Raw genomic sequence first — 23465 nt, 5'->3', positions numbered from 1 at the left:
CATGCAGGTAGGCTGGTATCATACTTTTGCTAAATTGATACCTAATTTTGAAGTATGTATGGCCTGCTCCTGCCATGCATCACTGCACTCCTCGTTACCATCAAGCTGGGAAAGCAACCTTAGATTAATCAAGAAATGAGGGATGTGTTGGACCATGATTTTACAAATTGTGGTATTATAAATTCTGCTGTTGATTACGGTCAACAGTGCCTCATTAGTAGCTCAGTTTTTGTTTGTTAAAGCTGTTCTTTGATCTGTCTGACCATAACAGTATTGCCATACTATACAAATGGAGGATATTTTCACTGTGGAGATGAGACTTTGTCTTCAAAGGGACTATGTAGTAGTCATTCTTACCAATGCTATTGTGAAACAACATGTCTGTAACAGATAGGTTGGTGAGAACAAGGTAAAATAGGTGAGGTAAAGTAGATTGTTTCCTCATCTTGGTTCCTTTACCAGTTAATGCAGGATCAGTACTTCAGGACTTGGTCTGTTGATAGTATTATCAAGCCAATCTTAGTGGTCATTAAAGTATTCTACTCAGAGTACATTAAATGCCCTTGCTTCCCTTGGAACTTTTTCCAAATGATGCTCAACTTGGAGGATTACCAATTGGTCAATTGAAGTGGAAGGCAGGTGGTGATCAGCAAGAGGTTTTCTCAACATTGTTCAATCTGAAGCCGCAAGACTTCATGGTGTTCAGAGTCAACATTGATGATTCCCAGGCTTACTCCCACTCTACTGCATAGAACTGTGCCACCATCTCTGGTGAGTGTATCCTGGCAGTGAGACAGGAAATACAAAGGAATGGCGATAAAAGAGTCTGGGATGTTGGTTAATAGATATAATTCTGCAAGTACAATGTGAAACAGTTCTTCAACGTGCACCGGTGGCTAGATGTTAAAGAGGAGAATTTTACATGGTCAACTGAGCTGAGACTCCCCATATTTTGCCCAATTATGCTGTTTGGGTCAGTTGATAGTTCTGCTTTTTTATTTGTTGAACACTGTGACACAGAAACTGGAATAGGCCATTCAGCCTCGAGCCTTTTTTGCCAGTTAGATGTGGGGTTGATCTGTACCGTAACTTCATTCACCTGCCTTTGTTCCATTTCCTTTGATACACTTACCCAGCAAAAAAAACTACTCACTCATTCTTGAAAATTTCAATTGTCGCAACATCCACAGCCTTTTGGGGGAAGAGTTCTAGATTTCCACTGTGCTCCGTATAAAAAAAGTGGTACCTAATTGCCCTCCTAAATAGCCTAATTTTAATGTTATTATTCCCTACTGGAGGAATCGGTTTCTCTATATCTACATTATCAAATCCCTTTACTATTTTAAATAGCACCTCGATTAGATCACTTCAATCTTCTAAACTCAATGGGATACAAGCCAAGTTCATACAAACAGTCTTCATAATTTAATCCTTTAAGCCCTGATATCATAATGGTGATGGCAAGGCAACTTGAGTGCATTAATGATGTAGTATGGGACTGGAGTCACATGTCAACTAGACTTGTTTGGGGTCGCTAGCTTCTTCTCGCAAACATTAGTGAACCTGCTGGTTTCTGGCAACAACTGAAGCTTTTAGATACTACTAGATTTATTGAATTCAATTTTAGAACTTTGAACTCGCAACCTCTGGCTTGTTAGTTTAGTGCAATAAGTAATAGTCTGCACCTTTTCTTTCTTTCTCTCTATCTCTCTCTCACACACATTTTATTTTGTTCTTATATATGGTCCTTTACTTTATACAAAATTTTTCATGCCACTTTTGTTTTTTTTCGCCTGCCTGGGATTCTTCTACATGCCAGCTACCCAGAATAGAGACAGGGAAGACTAGATAAATCTATTCCTTGATTTCTTGATCCAGCCTTTCACTGGATCTTTGCCCTAGTGCTGCAGAAATCACTTCACCAAACATGTGTGATGGCAGAACAGAGGGAGAGATTCAAGTAAGAAAGGGAGAAGGCGAGCGCAACTGTAGCATGTGAACACTAGCACAAGAGTGTGCTGAGTGACACCAAGAGTCTAGGGAGTGAAAAAAAGCCAGGAACATGAAGGAGGATTAGAAGAGTACAAAGAGAGGGATAAAAGCTACCAAACAACATGTAACATTTGTACTTTGTAAGTGCCACGTAGACAATCAATGTGCGCCCACCTTCCCATGATTTTTAATTGACATCTCCATTGTTACGTTCCCTCACCAACATTATTTTGCAAGTCACCACTGACCTGAAGCTTAATTGGACCAGCCATATCAACAACATAGTTACAAGAGCAGGGCAGAAGTTGGACACTCTGCAACAACTGACTGATCTCCTGACCGCTCAACTATCAACAAGGCTCAATCTGAAACTTACCAGTAGGGTAGATGGCACAGTTGCAAAACTCACAAAGCTCAACACCATACATAACAAAACAGTTTGCTTGACTGGCATCCCTGCCACTGAACACTACATCTGCCTTCTGCCAGCAGAACACTGTGGCTGCAGTACGTACTAGCTGCAATATGTAGTGCAGCAACTTGTTCTGACTGAAAATCTCTCACCCAACTACTACCACTAAGGAAATCAAGAGCAGCAATGTTGTGGAAATATCACCTGCAAATGTCCCTCTAAATCGCATATTATCCTGTACTGGGCAATATATCACCATTATTTTGTTGTTGCTGGGTCAGTATCCTGCAAATCTTCATCCAACACCATTGAGGGGACATAATCAGCATAATAATTGCAGCAGATCAAGGCAGCACATCATCACTATCAAGGGGCAATAAATGCAGCCTTGCCAGCATCACCCATACTCAGAACCAATAGAAAATGATTAATGCCATGGGAGTTCCACTAATAATCATTAAATGTGTAAAGTGTGTATTCTCACTACATGCTACCCTTAGTCATAATTCTTCAGCTATTCTTGATATGTCAACATTTATAAGGGGGGGAATCAACATTTCATCATCACACTTTGGCTCAAAGTAAAACAGCATCAAATCAACTATCAGAACTGGAAAGGTAGGAAATGGACAAAAATCAAAAGCCAAGTGATAGGCTAGAAAACTGCCAATGAGGAACTGCTCATGATTTCTGAAACAATACTGAATGATCAGTTAAGAGAATTCACTGGTAAATAAGATCAAATTATTCAAAATGCTTTTTGAAAAATAACCATTTTCTTAAAATTTCTGACCTCCAATTTAAACAAACTCAAAAAAATTACGTTTCATAATAATGATAAAATATATCTATTGCATGGTATTTTGTATCCTTTAATGTCTTCCTTAAAGTTTTTATTTCAAGGCCTCAGCCTAGCTTAATAGCCTCAATGTCAATTGGATATTTTTCCATAGACCAAGTGGAGAGTTACCAACTGGAGTTGGACTTCAACCCACAACCTTCTGACTCAACTGAGAGTTTCATCACCAAGCCAAGTCTGACACCTAACCAACTGATAATGGGGAAAAGGCCAGACAGAGCAAATGGGGCTGCAGACAGGTCAGGGAGAAGATGAATAGGTGGGAATGTAGTACAGATGGTGACCAGATAGCCCTAAAAGAACCCAGGGCAGTTTGAGTCCCATTCCCCTGGGCCTCGCTCCAAATTTCCATCCCCAAACCACACAATGCCTCCAAACAAGACTGTCCCCCACCATGCTCCAAAATTTCCACCCATCACCACGGACCCCAGATCTTCGCTCCCCCTCCACTTCCCTCCTCTCAAACCAGATTGCAGTCCTGGTGTTCCCTGACCTCACTCCACACACATCCAGACCCTGGGGGCTTTCCAGTGTTGTACATCACCCATAATGTTCCACACACTGGGGCCTCCCTCGCCCATGCTTCCAGTTTCTTGTGTATAACACCCCATTCATATAAAAGCTCCAAGCCACTATCAGAAATGCCCTGGGAGATCTGGTATATTCAATGTCTTGTGAATAGCATGCAATTCTTCTAAGTTTCACAGTTATTTCCTACTTCTCACTTTAATGTTTTGTTGTTAACACAGCTCACCTCTGACTCACCATGATCAGTGTAATGACATATTTTATATATTACTTTACTTACAGACATATGGTTCCTAATTTGAAAGAGGCGTTCTACCCTTCAAAGTGCACAAACAAATGAGTTCTCAACCAGCTCAGATTGCCAGCACCAAGGACAAATTAACTTGCCCCGCAGTACCACTTCTAGTTGCTTTGCAATGACTTAAAATTTGATTTGACAATGTCTAACACATGGCATTAATCTTTAGACTACTGAGTAAACTGGCTGAAAAAGACCGTTTTTCCAATATCTTGCTGCAGGCAAAGGAAATACCTAAGTCAAAAAAATGTTTAAACTCCAGAGGGAAAAAGTATAAAATATATTAGCGATAAAGCTACATTAAAAAAAAAACACAAAAGGGGAAGAGAAAACAATAGGGAAAAGAAACAAAGGATGAGAAAATTGTTTAAGACATATTTATTTCTATTAACTGTTGTTTAATTGCTTATTTTAGTAATTGTTAGTTAACTGTTACTGTGATAAAGATACTTCTATAATCAGGTTTATTCCATGTGAGCTAAATACTTAAACAAAAAATGGCCACCTCTGAAACCTTTGAATTGTCTAGATCTTCTGGCACTCTTGAAGTAATACCAAGTATGCACTCATGAACAATAGCATAAGAACAAAGCCCCCTCCAAACATTTATCTAGTGATGGGGTCTAAAGACCTCTTCTTGAATTGATTCCAACATTGTTCAATACTGAAAATTATTTATAATCCCAAATCCTGAAGCTTCAGATGCCATGAGAACAGTCACAATGCAGCTAAATTTGTTTTCATCAGATTTTTTTGGGGAAAACTATATTGAATATTACCTACTGCATACACAAACATACAAAAATTAAAAGGCTTCACTACTGAAACTCAACAATTTTGTTCTAAAAATACAATCTTATTTTACATACAATTCTGATAGTTTATGAAGACCCAGTAAGTTGTGCAATAAAATACTGAATTTCACACTCTATTCTGTTGGAATCAACATCTAAGCCAAGATATTTTCTGTGGTAAAGTATAGTTGTTCTCTACTGTGTTACTGGTTTTAGCAGAGTGCACTATCTCAGACAGAAAGTAAGACAAAAGAAGGATTTAAAATTCTACAGGTGTGAGATCCACTTTTTTGGCTCAGAGTTGCACAAAATATTATTGTATTCCATGGCACCTGTAAAGTAAACTTAAATGTTAAAGAGCCAATTGTCCAGCGCTATATGATGATAGGAGACTGAGGGCCTCCAGTGGTAAAACTAGGTACTAAATCATTAAAACAGTGAATCTTCGGAATATGTCAGAAGTTCAATATTTTTATACTGTCAGATCTTGGGCTAGTACACTGAACATAACACTTCTCCCCTGCAGTAGCAAGGGTCTAATGAGATGGTACACAAACACACGAAGATTGCTTTCAGTCCTGCTACATAAACAATCATGGAGAAAATCGTTATTTTGACAGTCCTGTCACCCTGTCAAAGGGATAAATGATTCTAGGAAGCGGCGCAGTATAGACAGAAAGTAAAAAATAGAGTGAATAATCACAAGAAAAAGTAGTACAATTGTGGAACCCGGATCAGAATTCCATATAGCTGGTGGCAACAGAAATCTGAAGAATTCTTTTTACTCCTATAAAGTTAGATTTTTCCTAGAGTTAAATTGGAGGAAATTCTCCTGTCCCAGCTGTTAAGGAAACTCCTGTTAGTTGGCACATCACCTTAATATATTGTTGTGTTTAAACACTAGTTCAACATTCGTACAACCCATCACCTGGAAAGTAAGACCATATATTTTGTAGGGTTTTCATTGTCCAAATGATATTAAGTTATCTTCACACTGCTGAACTCAAGGAAGTTAATCAATTGTTCTGGGAAACCAGATAACTGTTTATAGCCTAGTGATTTTTTAATAAGTCTTCAACATTAGGCAACGCTAGCCCACATACATGGTATACCCACCTTATAAAAGTTCTTATTTTGTGACAGAACATTATGCTCTCTATTCCCCATCACATCTCAAGTTCTGAGTTTTCTTGAAATCATTCCAATTATTTTCAGTTAACAGTTACCAAACATATTTTGTATTTTCTCTTTGTTTAATTTCCAAAACCTTTTAGGAAAAAAACTCCATTTGGTGCTAAATGTGGGCTCTCCAGAACATCAGAAACAATCACGAGGGGATATTGAGAACTATGTGCTTTCTCCAGGTCAGTCAATCAGCCTGTTCAATTTCAATAGTGTGTGAAAATGCTGTGTGAAGGAAGATTGTTCTTTTGGGCAAGACAAAATCTGATTTCATAGCAACTATAATTAAATCCTAATGGAGTCTACTAAGTTAGTTTCTTAAATGTAATGCATGATAGAAGGCATTTTTCATACAATTCACGTTTCCTCCTACTTCAGACTGTGAAAAGTGCATTTAATTTTTCACACTTCATTTTTTAGATTGTTTGCATGCACTAGGAGCACTCCAGAAATCAGGAGAGAAAAATAAAAAGGACTAAGTTTAGAATTCTACCCACAATTGCTGATAAAGCTCAGAACTGCAGTAAATTATTAATTCTTATGATCTAAGACTGTGCTATTCATGGTTAGAAAAATATGTAATTGAAAGAACTGTACTTTATCAATGCAATCAAAACTAGAATCAAGCAAGAGCTCTGAAGATATAATTTTGGATTCCAAAGAAAAATAACCAGTTTAAAAGATTGTGTGCCACACAGGAGAGAGAGAAAAGAGTGTATTGGGACATTCTGCAGTTGTGTTTTCTATTCACTGGAAGCTCCTCCTCCCTCCATCACCCTCACATTACAGCCAGTAATAAATGAAAGACTAACACAGACAGATTGAAGATACTCCCCAAAGCCTGTCCACCATCTACAAGGCACAAGTCAAGAGTGTGATGGAATACTCTCCACTTGCCTGAATAAGTGCAACACTCAAAAAAAACTCAACGCCATTGAGGACAAAGCAGCTCGGCTGAATGGCACCCATCCAGCACCTTAAACATTCACTCCTTCCACCACCGGTGCACATTGGCAGCAGTGTGTACCGTCTACAAGATGCTTTGCAGCAACTTGCCAAGGTTCCTTCGAGAGCACCTTCCAAACCCGTGACCTCTACCATCTAGAACAAGGGAGCAGAAGCATGGAAACACCACCTCCTGCAAGAACCCTCCAAGTCACACACCATCTTGACTTGGAACAATATCACCATTCCATCACTGTCACTGGGTCAAAATCCTGGAGCTCCCTCCCTAACAGCACCGTGGGTGTACCTGCACAATATGGACTGCAGCTGTTCAAAAAGGTGGCGCACCACCACCTTCTCAAGGGCAATTATGGATGGGCAATGAATTCTGGCCTTGCCAGCAATGCTCACATCCGATGACCAAATAAAAAACTCTTTCTCCTAAATTAATAACATATGTAAAGATGGTGTGCCTTTTTGATCGTTGCTAAATTAACATTATAATTATGTTATCCATGGAGAACCTTTACTGAAGTAAGGGTCTAGATTTGGAATTATCATACATATCTAGCTATCTGGCTTGTATTCACAGAATTTTAAAATACTTTTAATATGGACAGTATGATAGTGAAATATATCTATTCTAGGTTTTCATGAAAACCAATTAAATAAGAAAAAGAACATTCACGGTTTCTTTGTTTGAAAGCAACATTAACTGTTTAAATTAATGAAACCAAATATTATTCATCTCAAATTCTAAACCCAATGTAAAACCCATGAAGTCAGCTTTGGCTCCGTGGCAGCACTCTCACTTCGGAGTTGGAAAGTTGAGAGTTCAAACACTACTCCAGAGTCTTGAACACATACTCAGTACTATGTTGTTAGAGATGCCAGCTTTCTGATTAGACCAAAATCCCAGCTGCCTGCACGATGGACATAAAAAAACCATGGCATTATTTGAGGAACAAAGGAGTTCTCCCAGTACTCTGTCAAACATATTTAACCACAACTATTAAAACAGTTTAATTAGTCATTTATTTCATTGTTGGTTATAGGACCTTGCTATGTGCAAATTGGCTGTTGTGTTTCCCTGCATTTCAACTGTAAAAGTGCTTCAAAATCTGTGAAATTTTGAGAGTTGAAAATTACCATATAAATGCATTATTTTTGTTTTGTCTTTCTCTATTTAGATTTAAAATAAAGAACAGCCCGTCTGCCAATGCAAGTTAATTTGACCCCCAAAAAATAGAGGAAATGAATAAATTCTGTTTATGTAAATCTGTAAAAATGTTCTTTGACTGAAATGTTATAATGCATTTTAAAAATATTTTCAGAGAAACATACTCTTAACAACTCAGCTTTCAGTAATATGACTAGCAATATTAAAGCAATATATTTTGTATCAGCTGGTTAAAAAAAAAATCTAACCTTGAAAGACAAGTTAAAAAAATCTGGAAATGTAGAAGGCTAAAATCTGTACTGCTGCTTTTGTACATACAAACCAGTTATCAAACATTCTGTAAAGTACACTGCACCCTCATTACAACACAGTCCTTTAGAGCCAAGTATTTGGAGTGTACTAAAAACAAGGTGTGCACTGTGGGGAATATCCTACATCATAAAACATGTGAAATGAAAGAGCCACAATCCAGTAAACATGTAGCAAAGATAGGTTTATAAAATAATTTAACAAAGATGCGTAAACTCACCTTCATTAATATTTCATTTACAGTAACAATTTGCAAATGTTGGTTAGTGTACAGACTATTTAAGTCATGTGCCATTGCCTGGGCACCATGAGTAAGGGTGTCATCTTTGTTGTTACAGTCTATGCAACTGCAATTATGCTAGAGCACAACAAGTTTGCTTTGCACCTTTCAGTAGTGTATTTGTTGTTCTTGTGTAAATAAACGTGACAAGCTCTTTGATACTACTTGAGAGCAGTTCTCTGAAATAAAATATATTAAATAACTTTCCCTTTCATGTCAACTATTTTTTACCCGCGTTAGGAAATAAATAGTTAAAAGAAGTGGAATGTTTCCAAAACATGAGATAGTTGGCTCGCATTACGTGCCATAAACACCCAGAAGTTGGTGGCAAGCTTTTGCAGAAGGTTCTACAAATAAATCTACAGCAACGTTCACAACATCCCCACTTTGTAAAAGTATCTAGCTGTCTAGATGAGGATAAACTTAAGCAGAAACATAGTCTATCGGCCAATTTCCAATTCTTGTCAAACTGCAAAGAAAGGTGCCAAACAATGGTGAATACCATCTGTCCACAAACATGGTATTTTCCATTTAAGCATAAGGTCAACCATTAGTAAATTTTAAGAGATGCAAATGATTAAAAATGGACCCCTAATAGCAAAACATAAATCTGAGCCTAGTTGATTAGGCATGTCAATTTTTTTTCTCTTTTTGTACTTTAATCCTAAGCACAGGAAACACAGGTCACATGGTATGTCAAAATCATTTCAGTTCAAATAACTCTATTCATATACAGCCTGGAAGATCACTATTTGTAGATTGAAACATCGATAGGCAAATTAATGTCAAACCCTGAGGTTCTCATTCTGCGACAATGTAGATTTGAGTGTGCAAATAACTACCTTTACAATTAAAGCTATGAAGGGGTAATACTTTCTGCAATGTTGAAGTCAAATTTTAGGTCAACTTAAGAACTTTATAAATTGTTAAATAAAATAAAGGTGACCAACTAACAAATAGGAAATTCGGTTTTGAGAAATTTTTTAAGAGCGCAAAAGGTGAAGTTTAAATTTAGCACCCAAAATTCCTACATTGAAGAAAATGTGTTGCTTTGCCAGAATAGCAAATTGAGGTTTTTCTTTTAATTACACATGTACCCTTGTCCATCTAAACTGATTTTATTTTATTTAAAATTTTTATTGGATCAAGAATGGCCTATAGATCTGCTAGAGTGAGACAAGACATCTACCACCACTCAGAAATGGAGTCATGCTGCAGGTGGACAACAAAATTCAACTGAAGTCTGTTCAACCCAAAATGGTGACATAGCAAGAGTGTTATGTCACTAGTTGTTAACTTTAAGAAGTTTTTAATTTGTCAAATCAGCAATTATGTTAATTAAAAGATTCGGCTGAACAGCTTTTTTTCAGTTTTCATGCAAATAAATAGATAAAAAAAGATTTTATATTCCAAAAAAATCCCAATTGTTGTATTTGGCTTTTTTTTTTATTAGATTGTGTCTTTAGGTTGGTCTTGTGTGTATTGTGTAATCAATATAGGACCAGAAAGTACATTCTAACCTGGAAGCAAATATTTGCAAGGATGCAGAATATTGTTGTTGCAAGGCCCCATACCTTAAACATCCTTCAATGAACAAAAATTACTTGTATATCCAAACATTTGTCAAGATGGGGTTGCAAAACCAGAGGGTGAAGTAATTTTCAACTTGTTCATATATTCAATATTTTATGGTTAACAGATGTTATTAAAACTTTTTTCTGCAATTCAGTTACTGATTTTCGATACAAGCTAAAGAAAACATTTATTGTAACTGTATTCATTTGTAACAGATCTCCATTTGAGAAACAAAACCAAAGTCTACATTGCAATATTTTGCCATACTTTCTTTATTATTTATGGTGCTAATTTTATTTCAACTTATTTAAAAGGAGTTACATAAAAAAAGAGAATATTCACATTGCTGTGGCAAAAATGCCATAACATGTGTTTTTCCTCACTATACATAGCAAAGATAAAGTGAGTTTTATTTATCATCCCAGGATCTATACAGAAGCTACTGATTCCCTAGAATTTGTTCTATTCCCTATGGCCAAACTGCAATACACTGTACACCACATGTAACGGCAGCAACGTCTCAAACAGCTCATAAACTGAAAAAATACAAAACTAGTTCGACAACATCTAGAAGATTGTAAATAATGACTGTTAGTTTATTAAAATAGATAATCATAAATACAGGAATAGACACCAAAATAATGGGCAACCTAGAATTGTTCCAGAAATAATCAGAATATTGTGATTTAAATGTAAATGGTGGTACATTGAGACATTGGTCAAAATATTGCTAAAAAGATGAGGTAATGAAATATGGCATTACATTTAAAAAAACAAATGTAGACAAAAATGTCAATACTTGTACTAATTAGTCCTTTTTAACTAAATCAGGCAAATAATTTAAATTTTTTCCATTTGGTGTTTAAATGCTTTATTTTCTGTTTACATTAATATATCTAAGTATGAGCAAGTTACAAAAAATTGCTAACACTGAGCTGCATTATTCGTTGATTGTCATTTATAAGCAATTTTAGGAATGGTATGGGTATGGCAACGATACCTTTCAAAGAAAATATGAAAAGGCTGGCAAGTCGGAACTATTAAAAAGACCATGCTGCACATGAAATTACAAATAACACAACTTCGTAAAAAGATAGCTGGCTCAATTTAGTACAACAAAAACAAAGCTGACAAAATAGTTAGAATCTCCCAGGATATACCCACAGGTAAGTAACGTTTAAAAACAAAACCTCCCCCTCCCCTCATGAAATTAATTATTTTGCAGAATCGTCAACCTAACAGTCTCCAGATAAAAACTACTTGCATCTTCTGCAGCTGGGGCCTTGTAATATACACTTCCAGACTTTAACCAAACTGTTAACATTTTTTACTCTTAAAGGATCCCCAGCAGACGAAAAACAGCGAACTGTTTTTTTTAACTAATACTATGAATGTCAAACGAACAAAGGAATTTAAAATTCCCACTTCGACCTGGATTTTTTTTTAAATGTCCCCCGCCACAACACCACCGCCCCCCCCCCAAAAAAACCCACCCAAATCTTCATCACCTTTTCCCTAAGGACACTATTGGAAAAAGCCAGTGCTCGGCACAGACACCAGATTATTACAGCCCTCAAAACCCCATAATTCACTGAACCGACCATCTAAAAGTCGCAAATTAATCTAAAATTTCACTTGATCATGATAGTCAAAACGGAAAAAACAATCAAGTTTCCAAATTATTTGACATTACTACTATTTTAAAAGTCACATACCTTACTTGGCCAAGTGCAGGCATATATTTCCAGAAATAAAACACATTTCCAAAGTAGACACTTTGAATACTGTATCCATCTTCTGTATACACAAAAGACAACCTAACATGATAACCAGACATCCAGCCCCGAGACTACAGTGATTGGTGCAGCATCGCACCAGCCCGGCTGCTGCCTGTTGACCAGATTGATTGGTTTAAGGTCCGTCCGAATTCCTGTTATGTAACGCACTGCTCCCCGGTTAACTTGGACCGCCGTCAATCACACGTTCTGTCAAATCAATCTACCCAGGGACAGACAGCCGCGCGGCAGCTCCCATTGTCTCGCGAGCCTGTCAATCACTCCAGCTGAGACCGTGGCTGGTGCTGTCACCTGTCAATCAGCACAGCTGAAGCCGTGACTGGCAGTCACCTGTCAATTATGCCAGCTGAAGCCGTGACTGGCTCTGTCACCTGTCAATTATGCCAGCTAAAGCAGTGACTGGCTCTATCATCTGTCAATCACCCCTACAGCCAGTGCGTTGACAGTACGCCACATCAATCACATGGACCGCGCAGGCTATTGGCCACGCGCCACGTCAATCAGGCGCAGTCATTGCGAGTTTTTATTTTCTGACATCAAGTTAGGTTGACGCTTCCCGTCGCCTGTTTAGTTTCTACGCATTTTGTGTTTTGTATTATGTCTTTTTCCCCGACGGCTCTCGACGCCTCGAAGCGGCAGGTGACAGATTATAAAATAAAACGGCCTAAAATCCATTGGCCTACTCACTGCCAGCCTGACGGGAGAAAGGCCTCAATCATAACTCAGACGGAACAAAGCCAAACAGGTACAAATAAAGCCCCAAGTAGAGAAAAAATATACAACTGAAAAGTTAACGTCAGTGATTATTTCTCTTTTTTACAAAGTGACTCAACAGCTCCGTTATTTCTCTTCAAATAGTAACTGTAGATAGAACCTAAAACTAAAATATTAAAATGAAAATGTATGGGGATTAGAAGACAAGGTTAGTTTTAATTTATGAAGAAGCTTTAAATGAGTTTGTTTTCCCCAGAGAAGCGCTGTTTTTAAAAATATAATAAATTGTAAAAGTGGGTGGAAGTGAAAGAGGTAGAGAACAGCTACTTGTCCCTCCGCCCCGGCGAGGGTTCATCACACTCACAGTCTGATGAGACGGAGCTACTGCCGCCGACAGTTCACTCTCAGACACAGCGGCGACCCCACTTTACCCCCAGAACCCTCCCAAAAAAAACTGTCGGCGCAGACAGTGAGAAACAAACAGATACAGTAGACAGCCAGCAGCCTCTCTGACCGTTGTGTTGGAACGTTGAAGGGTGCGCGAACCTGGGTTTTAAACTTACCGTTTGTTGGGGAGCGCGAGACGGCCAGTCAGCAACAACAGTGACGTCATTCAACCTGTCCGCCCGTGACGTCACACAGCCCCGGCGCTCAAAGCCCCAGCAGTGTCCTCATGTATCCATTGTAAACACTGTCCTGAAGCGAATCTTCAATCATCTTTTTTTAAAAAGTTTTTGGTTGGTTTTGCAGAAGGCTTTTTTTTTAAAAAAAAACATTCTTAATTGTCTATTTCTTAAAAGTTTCTGGTTGATTTTGCAGAAGGCTTTTTTTTTCTTTTTGAATATATGAAAGTTCTGGTGAAATGATTCTAATGATGTATCATTTTACCAGGTCGTTTGGAAAGTGCTATGTGAAGCGACATGGTCTTGTACCTGGTGCACTGCAAACTTTGGCTGCAACCAGTGCCGAGAAGTATGAAGAGTAATTTTTCGGAGCGGGTACCCGATTGTTCCGTAAAATTAAACTTTCGAAAGTGAGATTCTGCATCTCTAAAGTGGTCTGAAATCCCAACTTTTTTTTTACAGTGTTCCTTTTCAGTTCTGTAAAGCCGGATGTAGCTTTTTCACTGAAAGCAGACAGCAACATTACAATGCAAACAGGAAAGCTCACTGCATCAGGATCTTTCCCAGATCTCCTAATTAGTTTCAAATATTATACCACAGTAATCATACTTGAAATATATTATTTTTAAAAAGAAAAAGCTTCAAACATTTATTGCAAAATATGATATTCCATAAAATTGTTCAGATCAGTTCCAAAATTCTGCCTATGAATAACTTAAAATATTATGTAAAAGTGATAAAATAACCGAATTACATTATACGTCATCACAAAATCTAAATTAAAGAAGAAACCACAGCCTCTATCTATGCAGATTGGTTTGTAACATGTTTTTTTAATTTTCAGAAAACATTGTGGTATATAACATCATAAAATAACTGTTACGTAATTAATTCCATGCACTATATCAAGCTAAACTTTGCACTATCTTAGATCAAAATCCTTTTCATCTACTACCTAGCAAGGTCTAATATATCCTGTGCTGTAAATGACCCAATAATTAAGGTCCAATTGGTGGAGATTGACGAAGTGTTGCTGTAAGATCCACTTTCAGATATTGTACTTGCCAGTTCATTAGCCCAACTTTTGTTTTCCTTATATGGATAATAGATAGCCAAAAGTGATTGTATAAACCTTTCAATAAGATTGTTGTTGTACAATGTCATAAATTACAGAAACAAAACATGAGTTTCTGGCTGTCATGCAAGATTACAGCCTTGACAGAAAATCTTGTTAGTTTTTTTTATTATACTGTGCAGTTCTTAGGGGATTTTGGTTTTATTCTGAGTCAATTACTTTTGATGACAACAGCTGCCATGGTAAAAGCTAACTTATTGTGCCCCATGTGTTTGATGTGATGATATGCATGCTAAAATATTAACATTTGTGACATAATTACCAGAAATTTATCAAATCTAGATGTTTACTATGAAAACAACTCAGTATATATTATCTTACAGTAACTGATATGGAAGTGTCAAAGCTGCTCTGTATATCAAATGTTTTTAGTTACATGGCTTCCATATTGAATTTCAGAACAAGGGACAAGGTTGCTTATTTTTAATATGGAGATCATGACAGTAAGTGGTAACTTTGTTTAATAATTAAGTAGTCTTTTGTGCACAAGAAACATTTGCATTCTTTTCAGCTTCCTGCCATCATGGAACTGGATCAGAGTAAAAAAAAAGTTCATTTAATTTTAAATATAGTATTAATTTTGAATAAGTAGGCGATTGAAAAATAACGATGTGATTTAAAAGATTTTTGCTTTAATATCATGCCTAATGCCCTAGAATATTTAAGAAGTTTAATTGTGTTTTTCCTCATTTTGTAAGTCTTTTTTGTTTTCTCTACACATATGCCTTCACCATCCATTTGCCAAGATTCCGGGAATTCTTTAATGGTGGGTGTGACCTATTCCCAGCCCTCAATCAATGCTCATCTATCGGCAGGCACTAGGAGGTGTCTGTTCACGACCCACTGATATTTTCCCTCACAAATACACAAAAACACCATTAGGTGTTTTAGAACAGGGTAGTTCAGAGATAGGGAAGAGAGTTTGCTGTATTCTAGAAAAGGGAATAATATTAAAAGGACATGAGAAATTGGAGAATTCCTTATAAGTACTGAGTCAAAATCTTCAAAGAGGTTTTAAGTATAATAAGCATTACACTGGACCCAGACTTTGAGCTTGCTTTCTTGGGGTTTACAGTTCTCCAAGCCCACTGATGAGAAGGCTGATCAAACTGCATCTACACATAGCTAGAAAGTGTTTCCACGTGCTTACCAATGCAAATTGCTTAGATCCAGAGATTTGAGCAGATTTCATATTTAGAACAATTACATACTCATTTTACCTTAAATCATCAAAATTGCTAAATCTATGGTCCCCTTGACTAGAATATTGGTCCAGATATGCTTAGCTGCAAATCACCTTTAACTAATAGATCTTCCTTGCAGCACTACTCATGGCAAGTCCAATGATAGCAGACAGTTTGAAAGTGACAGTGTCATGTTAAAGGTTTGGAAATATAACTAGAGTAAATGTAGCATCAGTGTTTGAAATCTTTGAGATGGCAAGGTTTTGCTTTATGGTAAGTAGAGTTGGATGTGGGTGGGGAAGTTAATGCGCAATGTGAAATTGAGTGAAGACAGAGAAATTGCAAGGGATGGGCAAAGAAAACATACAACAATAGCAACTTATATTAATATAGCACCTTTAATGCAATAGTCCCGAGACGCTTCAAGGAGCATTATAAAACAAAGTATGACACCAACCACATAAGGACATATTAAGTCAGATGACCAAAAACGTAGTCAAAGAGGTTGGTCTTAAAGGAGGAAAGCAAGGTAGAGAGGCAGAGAACTGTAGGGAGGGAATTCTAGAGCATAGAGCTTAGGCAACTGAAAGCATGGCCACCAATGGTGGAGCGGTAAAAATTGGGGATGCTCAAGAGGCCAGAATTAGATGAGTGCAGATATCTCGTGGGTGAGGTGGTATTGTGGGCTGGAGGAGATTACTGAGCTAGGGAGGGGCGAGGCCATGAAATTTATTTGAAAACAACGCTGAGAATTTTAAAATCAAAACGTTGCTTGGCGGGAGCCAATGTAATTCAGCGAGCACAGGGGTGATCTGTGAACAGGACACGGACAGCAGAGTTTTGGATGACTTCTAGTTTACGGGCGGTACAATATGGGAGACCAGGCAGGAGCGCATTGCAATACTCACGTCTAGGGTAACAAAGGCATGAATGACGAGTTCAGCAGCAGATGAATTGAGACGGGGCAGAGTCAGATGATATGGAGGTGGAAATAAGCAGTCTTAGTGATGGCGTGAATACATGGTTGGAAGCTCATCTCAAATATGACACCAAGGTTAGAAACATTCTGGTTTAGTCTTAGACAGTTGCCAGAAAGAGGGATGGAGTCAATAGCTGGAGAAAGGAGTTTGGAGCAGGGCCTGAAAACAATGTCGTCAGTCTTGCCAATATTTAATTGGAGGAAACTTTGACTCATCCAGTACTGGATGTCAGATAAGTAGTCTGATAATTTAACACAGTGGAGAAGTTGAGAGAGGTGGTGGTGAGGTAGATCTGGGTGTCATCAATGTACAAGTGAAAACTAATGCTGTGCTTTTAGATGATGTTGCCGAGAGCAGCATAGAGATGAGAAATAGGAGGGTGCCAAGGATAGATCCTTGGAGGATATCAGAGTATGGGAGCAGGAAGACAAGCCATTTGCAAGTGATCCTCCAGCTACGATTAGATAAATAAGAATGGAACCAGGTGTGAGCCGACCCACCCAGCTGGATGGCAGTGGAGTGGTGTTGGAGGAGGATGGTGTGGTCAACCATGTAAAAGGCTGCAGACATAGTCATAGAGTTATACAGCACAGAAACAGACCCTTCGGCCCATCGTGTCCATGCTGGCCATCAAGCACCTATCTGTTCTAATTCCATTTTCCAGCACTTCGCCCATAGCCTTGTATGCTATGGCGTTTCAAGTGCTCATCTAAATACTTCTTAAATGTTGTGAGGGTTACTGCCTCTACTACCCCTTCAGGCAGTGTGTTCCAGATTCCAACCACCCTCTGGGTAAAATAGATTTTCCTCAAAACCCCTCTAAACCTCCTGCCCCTTACCTTAAATCTATGCCCCCTGGTATTGACACCTCCGCTAAGGAAAAACGTTTCTTCCTAGCTACCCTATCTATGCCCCACATAATTTTGTATACCTCTATCAGGTCTCCCCTCAGCCTTCTCTGCTCTAAGGAAAACAACCCTAGCCAATCTAGTCTCTCTTCATAGCTGAAATGCTCCAGCCCAAGCAACATCCTGGTGAATCTCCTCTGCCCCCTCTCCAGTGCAATCACATCCTTCCTATTGTGTGGTGACCAGAACTATACACAGTACTCCAGCTGTGGCCTAACTAGCATTTTATACAGCTCCATCGTAACCTCCCTGCTGTTGTATTCTACATCTCAGCTAATGAAGGCAAGTATCCGATAGTGCTTTATATGGTCCAGCAGAGACTTAGGGGGGAATAAGAGGGCAGTGAACTCAGAGGAGAGAGAGCATAATGAGTTGTGATGGCGGTTGAAATCATTGAGGATGAGAAGGTCGGAGTGCAAAGGCTGAGGGAGGAAAGCAGTGAAGATATCCTGGTGAGAATTTTTTTATCATACTTAGGAGAGTGGTAAAGAATGAGGATATTGGTAGACAGTTGAGGGGTTGGAATAAGGTGAGATGCTCAAAGGAGGAGAAAGCAGCAGAGGATTAGGAGGTCAGGCCAAGGTGTGAACTAGTGATAACTGCCACACCGCCACTGCAAATGTCTTGACGGGGCAAGTGGTGGAAGGTATAGCCTGACAGGGAGGCTTCATTAAGGGGAAAGGTGTCATCATCCCTCAGCCAGGTTTCCGTTAAGGCCAGGATATGGGTGCAATCATCCTCAATAATTTCATGGATGGCAAGCGCTTTTTCTCAAGTGAACGGACATTCCAGAGGGAGATGTGGAGAGAACAGTGAGAGCTCGTCTGCTGGAAGTGTACACAGGGTCAGCGATGGGAGGAAGATTGGCAAGCAGGCACACTGTGTTAAATTCCAGAAAGCTTGTTATGGAAGGATAATGCTGGAACCTATATTTATTCAGTTTCACGTTTATTGCGCAGAGTAAAAGCATTACAAACATGTAAATCCTCACTAAAACCCTCTACTAGTCTCAGTGAGTGTCTGCTTATAAGTGATCAACTAAGACCCCAATTAACACCTTTCACCTGCATATATTCAAACCATTGACACACAATTAACAGATTGAGACATTGAGCAGGATAGTCGACGAGAGAGGAGGATAGGGCAGTTGAGGTTGCTACTTTTAATGAGCCAGTACTGTGTACCTCTGAGCCCTTTGGAGAATGCCAAAAGAGGTACAGAGGGAAGCTTTAGGCTTATCTCAGAAGTAGTCAAGCCTGGAGTGGCAGCAAGAGAGCAGGAACATCGAGGAGTAATGAGGGGTTGAGGTAGGCAGTTGGCAGGGCAGAGGACCTGAGAGGGGAGAAGTGAAAGGAGGCATGATGACAGAAGAGAAGGGACAAGGAGGGGTAAAGTGAAAAGAAAATTTACAGAAAGAGCAAAGGTGGAAAAAGCTTTGGACTTGGGTCCAGACTGGCAGCCAAAATGCGCAAGCGAATGGACTCTGAAAACTCAAGTTACATAGGCCCTGTTACATAAAAATTAGGATACATAAAAATCTGATAGTAAATGGGAAATAGGAAATAGATAGAAGATAATAAGGAGCCCAGACTTTAAGTTGGAAGTTGCATGGTAGGATAATGATGTAGGTAGGGTGGAGTCAGCATGAAGCATTGGTGAGCTGTGTGTGAAGCTGTATGAGGGTAGAGTATCGAAGAATGCACTGATGGAGGTATTTTTATGGGAATGAGGATGTAGGAGGTGTACAGAGTCAGTTGCAGGATCAAAAAGATGATGACAAAGTTGAAGGACACCTTGAAATTCAGAAGCAGCAGAGGATGACTTTGTCCCAGACAAGTGATTTTCTGGCCAGATTGAAGCTGAAGACCAATACAATCAGGGCCAATCACAGGCTTAGTAGAATATTAAGTCTCTCAATCACAGCAGTGCTTGAAGAAAGTTGGTAAACTGATCAAAGTTACTTTAAATATCGTAAAAGAGCAGATCAGGGACAGAAGTTGGGCTTTATGACATAGTAAGTGTGGTCAGAGCAGGAGCATCTTCTTGATGATGAGAAAAGTCGAGGAATTTGAAGCCAAGTTTGAGAGAAGATCTAGAACTAGATTTTACCAGATCTTTTCCACAGTTCACAAAGCAAAGAAGAGCAGCAGAATATAGACAGAAGCAAAGTCTTACTGTTTATTCCAATGTGGTCCAGCACAGAAACATGGTCCTACTGTCCAGAGAAGTCCAGGAATTTGAAGCAGAGTTAAAGAGAAAATCCATGTCCAGGTCTTTTCCAAATCTTTATGCTCACAATGTGAGGTCAGGGGATGGGGTTTGAACTAACAGACCATTTAACTACCATTTAAACTACTGGTTACCTTGAAGTTTGAGCTAAAAATGCACCCACTATTAGAATCAGGGGAACTTAAAACAGTAGAAGAAAGGATTTGGGGTAGAAAGAGCAATGGATAACAGCAGATGGCCATGGATAGACATGCATAGTGAGGAACTCCTTAGGGAGCTGACTGCCCAGGAGCCATTTTGCAGGAAGCGATAAAGATTGATAAACATAGATGTAGATTGAAATCATTGAGATTCAAAGGTGATGTGTGCCACTTGTCACCATGGTGGTTTGAGTGTGGTACATAGTGGACATGCAACGTGGCTTTGGTGAGGGAAACGGACATTGTCATTCGGCCAGCTTTTGTTCAATTCCCAGAAAATCTACAGGCTCAATCAAGTTTTAATTGTTGGATGAGGAGAACTTCTTTGAAAGGCAGTGAATATTCAGGAGGGTGCTGCAGACTCGACCAATAATTAGAGACATGCTTGAAGGTCAGGAGGAAGGGCAGTGAAAAGGTGAAGGGGGGAGAGAAGAAGGGTGAAGATATCTGGCTGCAGGGATAGAACTATGTAAGGTGCTCACCCAGAGATAAGGATGAGGCATTTACGTTTTCCATGTTGTTCAGGATTGATGTCAGGAAATACTTCTTCATAAAAACAGCAATCAATATCTGGCATGGATATCATGGTAGGGTGGAGAGAAAATAAGACCTCTGGAACAATGGAGAGGTATTTGGATGCCGTCATGGGGGGCAGTTGTAGGAAGGGCGGGGGAGACAAGAATCATAGATTTCCATGAACTAAATAATATCCCTCATTTGCATTTCAGGATTTTTGAAATGATTTATTTGGTGAATGCATGCACCAAGTTTTCACAATGTGTAGTAATACCAAGCTGCAGGTTCAATTCCTGATCTGAGTGGAGTTAGCTGTTCTCAGCTAGGACAGCACTTGGAATGCTGCAACTGGCCTTCGTGTTCCTCAGCCTATACAATAACTTTGTCACTTTTGGTTGGAAAGTGCATGAGTGTGAACATTGGCTGAGCAATGCAATCCTCACATGAAGAATGGCTACTTTGATGAGTCATAGAAAGGCTGTTACTGCTGATGGAATCATATCCCAGTAAGAGTCAATGCCTTCATTAGAAAAGGGGAGAACACTAGGGTAAACAGTTTTTCACTAAAGAATTTGGAATTCCATTTTAATTATCTGCCATCCAAATCGGATGCTAGCATTTCATGCTTGATAGCACCATTAATTAAGCTTTGAATTGCATTTTCTAATTGAAAACTAAACACAATTTTTGACAAGTGTACTATTTTGATAAAATATTTTACAATCACATACAATTGCTTGTGGGATTAAGGATGTTCGGAGACTTGAGCTGTAAACATTGGAGCTCAATTCACATTATGATTTGATCAAGTTGATGATTTGAAGTTGATCTTTAGTACTAATAAATAAACTAATAAATATGCTGAAACTAACAATATTAAAGCTGGAGTATCGCATGATGACAAAAAGAATATTTTATGTTTTTTAACTATATAGTACCTAAAAACATATTTCAAATACAATACACTTTGGGGAGATTTTTCATCACTGTAGGAAAGATTGACCAGCAGAACTCACATTGATCTACAGATTTAATCTGTACTTTTCATTCGTCTCTGCTCTGTGATTGGGAAGAAAGAGGACTAATAGAACAGAATCGAGATCGTGTCACATGTAAACAAAATAAGTAATTGTAGACTTCAATCCTTCCACAAAAATGAAAAAAAAAATGCTCACATACGAATTGTACGAAGAATACTGCAGCCAATTTCAGCCTCTGCAACATGTTAAAGCTTTAAATAAGGTGCATTGTGGGATTACACAAACAGGTGTTTCCCAGAAGGCCAAATGTTTCAGCTTGCTCCTATTGCACAAAATGAGTTTTCTCTTGTCTTGTCTTCATTTTTCCTCTCTTTCCCCACTATCCACTCCGAGCACCGCCCCCACTCTGTCCAGTCTCTATCCACCAATATTCATGACTTTTCTGGTACCCTCTGCCACTTTGACAATTTCAGGTTATCTGGCCCCAGTCATGTCCTTCTCAATATGGATCCGCTTTCCCTTCCTTTTGTAATAATTACAAGTTTCCTCTTATCCTCACTTTGTACCAATCTAATGTCCACTTTCACCAGATCATCTACCAATTAGCCACCTACAATATGATCCCACCACTAATGATTTCCCTCCCTTCTCTGATTTCTGGTGAAACTGGACCCTGTGTGATACCCTGTTCATTATTTCAGTATTCCAACTTCCTAATTTCCTTGGCAATTTACCATGCAACTGCTGTAGATGGAATACATATCCATTTACCTCTTTCAACAACAATGCCAAAGGTCCTATACACACTTTCTATGTGAGACAACAATTAATATGTACTTCCTCTATCCCTATGTACTGGGCTGGATTTTCCCACAGGCTTTGTTACCTCGACATTGGGACTAAATGGTCCTGAGCCTGCTGTTGTTAGTAGCGAGACTGGCGGTACAATCCTCCGGGAGGTGGCCTCATAATTGGATACCTCTACCCTCACCATCCTTTTAAGGATGGTGGTCGGGCTGAGGCAGATTGGGGACTGTTATCAAAGGCCAAAATCGTCAGGCCTCTCAGAGCAGAGGGAAACCCCTCCAGAGGAATCGTTTGGGATGTGGACTCTGCCCCAACATTGGAGCATGGAGACTCTGGCTCTGATGGTTCCCCAAGCTGGCAGCCTCTGCCCGCAGCAAAATGCAGGCAAAGTTGCAAAATTGCCCCTAATTGAGGCTTTAATAATGTTAATTGACTGCTTGCCTCTGTGGAGCAGGCAGCCAATCTGCTTCCCAGCCCGTTCCTGGGAAAGTTTCCCAGCAGTGGGAATGCGTCAGGGAGCCATATCCCCACTCCCCACCTCCAAGCCTGCCACCACAGGGCCAGGAAAATTCAGCCCACTGTATTTGTAGCCAATTTCTGTGTAGTCGCTTCTGTACTGGGGAGACCAATTTCAGATCAGGTAACCTGTTTGCCAAACACCTCAATTCTGTCCATAGATATAACCCTGACGTCCTGGGGTTAACTATCCTTCCCATTCCTTTTCTAATTTCTCTGTCTCTGACCAATTACACCACTTCAACCAAGCTTAATGCAAGCTTCAAGAAGTTCCTGATATTTCTCCTAAGTATTTAGCTGCTCTTTTGTCTGAATATTGGCTTAACCAGGGGGCAGGAGGTTTAGAGGGGATTTGAGGAAAAATCTTTTTCACCCAGAGGGTGGTTGGAATCTGGAACACACTGCCCGAAGGGGAGGTAGAAGCAGGAACCCTCACAACATTTAAGCAGTATTTAGATGAGCACTTGAAACGCCATAGCATACAGTCAAAAAAGTTCCTGCTTTTTGCATGTTATTCTTCCCA

The 23465-nt window shown here is 39.1% G+C and overlaps 1 protein-coding gene and 1 long non-coding RNA gene across 9 annotated transcripts in view; one reads left to right on the top strand and one right to left on the bottom strand.

The window, feature by feature from the left end:
- The window catches only part of zbtb20 (zinc finger and BTB domain containing 20), a 355462-nt gene extending 341979 nt beyond the window's left edge, over positions 1-13483 (bottom strand). For 5 of the 8 annotated variants that reach the window (XM_068040586.1, XM_068040584.1, XM_068040582.1 and 2 more), the window contains exon 1: positions 12070-12223. The gene's annotated coding sequence lies outside the window, so the exon portion shown is untranslated. Of the gene's footprint in view, positions 1-12069; positions 12225-13427 lie in introns of those variants that run through there. The other 3 variants (XM_068040588.1, XM_068040587.1, XM_068040591.1) reach the window with 3 other exon arrangements.
- LOC137374454 (uncharacterized) overlaps positions 12676-23465 on the top strand; it is a 35197-nt gene continuing 24407 nt past the window's right edge. The window contains exons 1-2 of the long non-coding RNA XR_010975820.1: positions 12676-12895; positions 13756-13897. This is a non-coding gene — a long non-coding RNA (uncharacterized lncRNA). The remainder of the gene's footprint in view (positions 12896-13755; positions 13898-23465) is intronic.

The sequence above is a fragment of the Heterodontus francisci genome, chromosome 10, assembly GCF_036365525.1.
Source record: "Heterodontus francisci isolate sHetFra1 chromosome 10, sHetFra1.hap1, whole genome shotgun sequence".
NCBI lineage: Eukaryota > Metazoa > Chordata > Chondrichthyes > Heterodontiformes > Heterodontidae > Heterodontus > Heterodontus francisci.
This window is presented reverse-complemented; position numbering and strand designations above follow the sequence as displayed.